Here is a 7,822-nt window from a genome sequence, read left to right on the forward strand (position 1 = left end):
TTTCCAGGTGAAGTCCTTGTTTAATCTCTCCTCCTACAGAAGCAATCCTGTTCCTTTAATCCTCCTCTTTGCTCTCTTCTGTATCATGCCCAGGTCTATACCACCCTTTTTGAGAGAGGATGACCAGAACTGCATGTGGTACTCAAGATACAGACACATCAAGATTGTATATATAAATAAACAAGAATATATACCATTGTTTTCTGATTTATTCTTTATTTCAGTAGGAAGATTACCTTTTTGGCTATAACTGAACGTTGAGCTGATGGTCTCAGATAACCATCCACAGTGCCTCCAAAGGGTTTCCTGCAGGCATGAAGAAATCATTCACAATTCATCATTATATGCATAAAGTTGTTCCATTTATCAGCATGGAATTTTATCATGCTAGTAGCTTTGCAATATCTTTCTGTAACTCTTCAGTTTTCAGACTATCCTGATTAACTTAGAATCATCAGAAAATTAAGTCACCATAGTCTTCACCTCTTCTTCCAAATCATAGATAAATGTGCTGAAGAGTACATGTTCCACACAGATCCCTGAGAAACTCAGGCACTGCAGGTACCAGAGCTTTGATGCATAGCAAAGACTGGCTTATGACAAGGAGTACTGTAAGCAAAGACACTGGCAATCACGATGAAATACGTGAGCTGAGTGTAGTGGGCATATCAGTGAGTCAGGCCTGTAGCAACAACAGACCTAACTCTTATCTCCGTATTCACTTTAAAGGAACTAGAAATGAAAGAATAGGAGCAGTGAGGAGACAGAAGTATGAACTGGAAATGCAGCTAGCTTCCAGGATGGATGACCAGTAGAGCAACAAAACAAGAGGGAGTGGGGACACAGAGAGCCACCAGCACTAAGGAAGAGATAGGCAGGATAAGCTAAGTATCAGGCCAGGCAGGACAGAGGATACAAAGCTATGGCTGCCAGAGATAGGAGAGTATGATGTTGCCTGGGAGTAGGAAGGGAAGGAAGGAGCCAAGGCAGAGACTCAGTATTCACAGCGCAGCAGAGTACTATACTCCCCACTGCTTAGACATACCTCATCATGCCATTCCCTGGGAGAATCATCAACCTGGGGGCATCAGTTCAGCTTGGCAGAGATGTGCAAACATCACCAGAGTAAATTCTCCAAGCCTCATGCACAAGAAAAGCACAGTTGCACTTCAGGGGAACTGGGACCCATGCTGGCCCCCAGGCAAAGGCTGCCTGTGTTGCTGCCACCACCACCTCCAAACCAAAAGTACCAGACTCCCACCACCACCCCAGACAGGAAACTCTCCTCACATGCTTACATCACTTGCCTCTGCCTTCACTCTAGAGCAGTGAAAGAGGAGGATCAGGAAAGGGCACAGACAGGCGTTGCCCTTCCTCTGATAAATTGGAGCCCACAATGGAGCAGGGCAGGCTGACTGGCTCCCTCTCCCCAGCCTGACAGAGGGACACAGCAGTGGATTGCAGCAGGTGGCACTTGACAGAAAAGGTATTTCTAATCTTCATTGAGGCAGACCTCTCCTTCCATCACCTCCACGCACACCACACAGCCTGGCCTCTCTGTCCCCTTTCTCATCAAGATGTGGCTCAAGACAACTGAACTGTTTGTCCCACACTAGCTCCTAAGAGCCTGTGCTGCCCTGCCTGTGAGGGATATCCCGCTGCTTCCTGACACAAGGACCTGTGGGAGCTCACATGGTACAACACTAATGCTTAGCTGCTGGTTCATGCTCTGAATCTGAACTTGTGCTCTCATGGGACAGAATATGCAGGGCCATGCACAAGTAGACACCTCTACTAAAAGGCCAGGCTGTCCTCAAAACTTTTAATACAGCTGCTGCCAATGGACTAAGATGCACAGGTATTTTCCCTCCTTTCTGCTTTCACCTCTACACCCAACTAGAGTCTCAAAAGAAACCTCCCAACCCCTCACCCCATCACAGACACCTGCCAAATACACCACAGGCTTTATCAGGCACAGTCTCAAAGCTCCCTATAGGCAGCTGTATATGGTAGCACCTGACTACCACAGTAGCAGGGCCACACCACATCCCAGCACTGGGATGAGATTAATGGCACATCAAATTTGTTCTTACACAGTGCCATCTGAACCAGTGTCATGCCCTAGCAGTCACGGAGGATCCTGGTGCAGTTTGAACCAAGCCCTGTGAAACCAGCCCACAGAATCTCTGAAGTCTCAAAACAATTGAACTAGCAGACAAGTGGAACGCAGCCTAAGACAACAACAGCCTTTACACCTTGTGCGAGACTGAGATACCAGTGCCACCAGAGCACCCAGAACAGCAGCCTGAGATCTGCTCATTAGGGAATGTAGTTCAGACAGACCAACTAAGCAGTCCTGAGGAGGACACGCACTCCCATCCCAAGCTTTACCAAGGACTCGATAGGAAGTGCAGAGTCCAGGGCAAGGCTCGGGGCTCAGCAAATACCAATTCCAGACACAACATGTGCAAGTTGTGTAAAGCAATATTCCCAGTCAAGGCAAACACACCCAAGAATGGGAAGAGGGGGAGAAGCTATGCGTTTCAGATGAACAGCAGCTACCACAAGCAAAACCCCAACCAGGCCGCACATTCCAGAATCAGAGGAACAGAGTCCTGTACTTATGCCCAACAAACCCCTGAGAAGACCCTGCTATGCATCTTCTTGGTGAAGAACTGGGAATCAGGTGTTCAGCAGAAGGCAGGCTGTGTGAGGCCAAGCAGAATTGGGGGAATCAGCCTCCCTGAACCTTTGGGAGGGACACAGCAAGCAGGAAAACTCCTCCCAGCCAAGTTTACCCTGAAGCACTCCAAGCTGAGCTGGCAAATCAACAGGATCTGAGCCTGGCCCAGCTTCAGCAGAGCTAACCGCAGGAAAGAGTGGCAGGCAGCTACAACTCCACGCAATTTCTGTTTCATTTATTCCAGGGGCTCAAAGGTACCCTTGCCAGATGGCAGCTTGCTGGAGGGGTGTGGGGAAGGGTGAAAGAAGCACTACATCTATTCCTTATCTGTTCTATGCAAAACCCCTGCAGTCACAGCAGAGAGGTAGAAAGGACATTTTAGCAAACCATAACCTCTATGAGCCGTCTGGGATATTACATACTCCAGCTCACATAAAGAGAGCAGTCACATTCCTGTACATTGCCCACCCCACACTGCCCAGTTAGCCAAACTGCAACTCCAACATATACAATACGTAGTACAACCAAGCCACTACAGTAGAGAAAAGTCGCAATGCCAGGCATCCTTCACAGGAAAAAGTGGCAGGCAGTGTTTGCAGCCACTGCAAAAATTGAAGCAGCAGTAGAACTGCAGGCAGAATACAGGGCAACCATAAGCCAGGCCAACACCTTTCGAACATTCGATGTTCCCTTATCCATAACCTGAAGGTTCTTGAGGCACCTGATTGCCAGCAGGGAAGGAAGCCTCCAAAGCAGCTGCTCTAGGTGTTGCCATCTAAGCCCAAAGGATGCAAACCCATTGCTGTCAATGAAAGGACACCAGGCTGGGACCTGGTCTACCAGATTCAGGGAAGCACAGGAACTAGGAGACTTTCGGACTACAATTTTTAAACATGAGAGTACAAATTAGTTTTCTAAATACAGACCTGTACTCTACACAGTATGAATGGCCTGAATGCCTGCAGGGCGGATGGAGGGTAACACTCTGCTCAAGAAGGCACAAAAGACTTTAGTTTAATTCAGGGCAGCTATTGACTCCCTGAGTCATCTTGGTCTGCATACTTCAGGTCCCAGCTCTGTACTGCATAAGATACTGATCCTGCCTGCTCCTCAGCAGAGTGGAAATGCATAAGGCTTAAAAGACCCCAGGATCTCTGTCATAAATCCCAAGGGGGGTAAAGGGAGCAAACAGGGTTGTTCACTATGTATAAAAGCAAAGCTTCTTTTATTAAGTGCCTAACATGGATGTGGAGGCAGGATGCAGTCAGTAGCAAAAACATTGGCCTTCCCTTGAGACACAACCCTCAGATCAAACGGAGCTTTGTTTGTGGTGTTTTGCACCGGGCTGGTCACTGGACATAGCACCTACAGGTCTGCCCAAGCTCTGCATTCAAGCCTGGGAATAAACCCTCTCACAGTGCAAACAGGCAATTCAGCAGCATAGCCTTCCCTGGGGCACAGACAGCTAGCCCCCAAACCAGGCACACTGCTTACAGAGAACCTACTAAAAGCCAGTGGTAGGAACTTATGTTTTCCTAATTAAGAGGAAGCCTGGCCCAGCTCTGATTTCCCGCAACATCACATGCAGTTGGGGGGGGGGGAGTGGGTTGGAAGAGGCCGGATCCATTTATAGCTAAAGAGTCTGGCAGAGAGCTCAGCTTTGTGTGGAAAGGCAGGGAGCTGACAGCTCAGTACAGCCAATTCCACCCAGCACAAGAGGCAGACTGGGGGAGATATGGACGTATGAAAAAACACTTCCCTTCAAGCAGAGAGCGACAGGAGAGAGGTTGCTCCTTCATAGTGCCAGGCAGAGAAAAATCTTCTTTACTTCTGAGAGAATTATAAAAAGTAGGGCAGCAGAAGACTAGCTTCTGAAACACTGAATAGCAGCTGAGCTGTAGCTAAGGCCAGAAGCACTCTCAGGTCAAGCCCAGCCAGCAGGGCTCCGTACCCATCTTCCAAGCCCTGTGCCACATCATCCCTCCAGGAACTCAGTCCCCAATAACTGAAATAGAGCCAAAGACTCCTGGACAGACAGCTGAAGCTAGGAATTTGCCTTCCCTAGGGGGAAGGAGAGCTCCCTCTCCCCAGCATATTTACAATGGCCTAAACAAAAAGTCTCACACAGCTGTCAGGGAGAAAGCTTCTCCCTGGGGACAAGAAAGACACCAGTTTAATGCTGCAGCATACACAGACTCACACTATAACGACTTTGGCTCCTCCCCACGTTACTGGGCATAAGACAATCCAAGACAAGAAGTATTCATTTAGCCAAAATCTAAACTTCCTCCAGACACTTGGGAACTGTGGGTGCTAGATGCCCTAGCTGGACAGATACACAGGAATGCAACCTGCTCAGGGGCCTCTGTTAAAAGCACCTAGTCCCATATATCAGGAGGCTGTCCCAAATGGACATCCCTGTGCCTCTGCTCCACAGGTGAAGTCTCCCTGGATAGGCACTGGCATGAACTGGAGGAAAGATGCTTCTCATAGTAACAAACAACAAATTTACAAAGTCAGAACAGGAAGATTTAGATCTATCCAAAAGGATGGTGTTGAGGGAAAGGCACATTTTCAAGCTTATCTTCTCCCATGTCCTGTGGCTTTAGAGATTGCTTGAGTGAGATCTTGGCTGTAAGTACCGAGCTGGACAAGTCTGCATATTCACAGAAAAGTTAGGAAAAATAACCATACAGCAGTTAATCAAATCAGTCATCTACAAAAGCTGTACTAGGGATTACAGAGATAATGTGGCCATAAGAAAATCAAATACAGTCTAGACAAGGCACTGACCTATCAGTACTATTGCAGAGGCACTGGTGACAGGAGCATCATATATAAAATTCCAGTCACCACATTTAAAAATGACAAACTTAAATGAACAGGTGCAGAAAGTGCCACAAACATGATTGGGGGAAAGAGAAATCCTATCAAACAAGAAACTTAAGAACCTGGCTTTTTTAGCCTAGCCAAATGTAGGCAGAGAACAGATAGGATTGCTCTCTAAATATATCACAGGAGCCAAACAGGACTGCTGAAGCAAAAGGATAATGCTGGCACAACAAGTGAATAAATGTGCTGTGAATACATTTAGGTTGAAAAATTAGAGAGAGGGGGAAAAAAAATGTCAACCATCAGAACAGGAAGCTTCCCAGCTGGCACAGCTGGTTTTAGGATGAAGTTCGATCAGTGGTCTGAAGGGGTTATATGACATGGTACATATGCCCAAAGGTACCCAAGAGGTCTCTTATGCTCCTCTCTTTGATCCCATCTGGGAATTAGCACGGGTCATGATTCAAAAGGCTCCTTTCTTACAGCAATCCTCGTTCAGGAACACTCAAGTTGGATACCTGAAGGCAAGCATGTGGCACTCCTTTGCCCTCCCACTCTATAAGAGCTGCTTATAACTAATCACTTCTAGACTACAGGTCAGTGGAAGAGAGTTGCCTGGATGAACACATATAAAGTGAGAGCCACAAGGCAGCAGGAATGTACGTGTTGCATTTAGTTATGTAAAACACTGTAAAGGTGCCTCCACCCAAAAGCACATAATGCTGCACTCTTATTTGCAGAGGTAGCACAGGTTACCCCATGGATTCTAGGGGGAAAGAAGCTATCATAATCTACATCTTCCTCTGCTGCAATAAAACTGAAGTAACCATCTTACTCACTGGTTACCACCACAGCCTTATCATTCCTGACCCTGAGATTACTATCCAATGGGCCAGTGAGTTTTTAGGTGCTACGCTGGAACTGAACCCACTGTTCAAACCATGAACCTCTCCATTATGGAATACCTAGAACAGGAAAAAACACCCCAGGGATTAATCTTTTATATACCTAACTCTCTATCAAATATTGGAGGCTCCATGAAAGACAAAATTATCATTCTCAATGATATTTAAAAAATATGCTGTACAACAGATCACATGAGGCCTAAACACATCATGCCTGATCCCCCCTGTGGAATTAAGCAGGAGTACTGTGCATTTTCACAGAACAAATGATGACTCCCCCAGGATCTTGGCCTATTTATCACCACTGGTTTTCAGACATTCCTCCATGTCTGTAACACAGAGTGCAGACAAACTCCAGTTGCAACACGCTCAGCTACTGTCTGATAAACCGGGTAAGAATGTATTTATAATACTTTATATAGCCATTTATTGGATTTCTCTACGACGGCCACTCAACACTGCTGCGTACATCGATGACCCCTGTAACTAGGAGGCTTCCCTGCCTGCAGCAAAGCCTACTGTGAGGTCTGCAGGCAGAGGAGCAACCCAAGCTGGTCCACGCTGCTCAACAGTGCTCCCTTCACTGCCAGCCCAGGGAGCCAGGACAGCACAGACTCAAGGCCAGCCTGCTGGAAGCGGACACACACAGTGATGTGGCTGGCAGAAAGGAAAGCCGTGGTAAGGAAAACACCCAGCTGTTTTAACCCAAGAGCCTGCAACCGGAGCCTTTCCAACGCGAAGGGGCCATCTCCAAGGCAGCAGGTCACGTCAACCGCGGCTCCAGGCCCACCCTGCGGGCATGGCCCGGGCAGCGGGCGCCGAGCCCCCGAAGCTCCCCCCTCGCCCCTCACATACTCTCGGCGCCTCGAAAAAGGCCGCGGCCGCCTCCCCGGCCCCCACAAACAGCCGTCGCCTCCACTGTCACCGACCCCCGGCCACCCCCCGCCGCCTCTTACCGGCCCAGCCCGCGCCGCGCCGCGCCGCTGTTTACAACCGGGCGGCGGGGCGGGGCCTCGCCGCCTCCCGCCCACTGCGCGCGTCCCGACCCGCCTCGCCGCGGTGCGGCCGGCGTGCGGCCGCTCGGCCCCGCGCCACAGCTCCGCCACCCGGGGCCGACCCCCAGGGCAGCCCGGTACTCACAGCGAGCCCGGCAGCAACACTGCGCCGTTGGTCATACACACATTAACTGCCCCCTCAGCCAACAGCCACCCCAACGGTCACAACCACACTAACTGCCCCCTCAGCCAACGGCCACCCCAACGGTCACACACACACTAACTGCCCCCTCAGCCAACAGCCACCCCAACGGTCACAACCACACTAACTGCCCCCTCAGCCAACGGCTGCCCCAGTGGTCACAACCACACTAACTGCCCCCTCAGCCAACAGCTGCCCTAGTGGT

At 49.3% G+C, this 7,822-nt stretch overlaps 1 protein-coding gene across 2 annotated transcripts in view; it reads right to left on the reverse strand.

Annotated features, from left to right (window-relative positions):
* Nucleotides 1-7,221, reverse strand: part of RUSC2 (RUN and SH3 domain containing 2) — a 62,535-nt gene extending 55,314 nt beyond the window's left edge. For both annotated transcript variants that reach the window (XM_026069187.1, XM_026069185.1), the window contains exon 1: nt 237-7,221. The gene's annotated coding sequence lies outside the window, so the exon portion shown is untranslated. The remainder of the gene's footprint in view (nt 1-236) is intronic.
* Between the last annotated feature and the right edge of the window lie 601 nt (nt 7,222-7,822).

This window comes from Apteryx rowi, unplaced genomic scaffold (genome assembly GCF_003343035.1).
Source record: "Apteryx rowi isolate R43461 unplaced genomic scaffold, aptRow1 scaffold_289, whole genome shotgun sequence".
Taxonomy (NCBI): domain Eukaryota; kingdom Metazoa; phylum Chordata; class Aves; order Apterygiformes; family Apterygidae; genus Apteryx; species Apteryx rowi.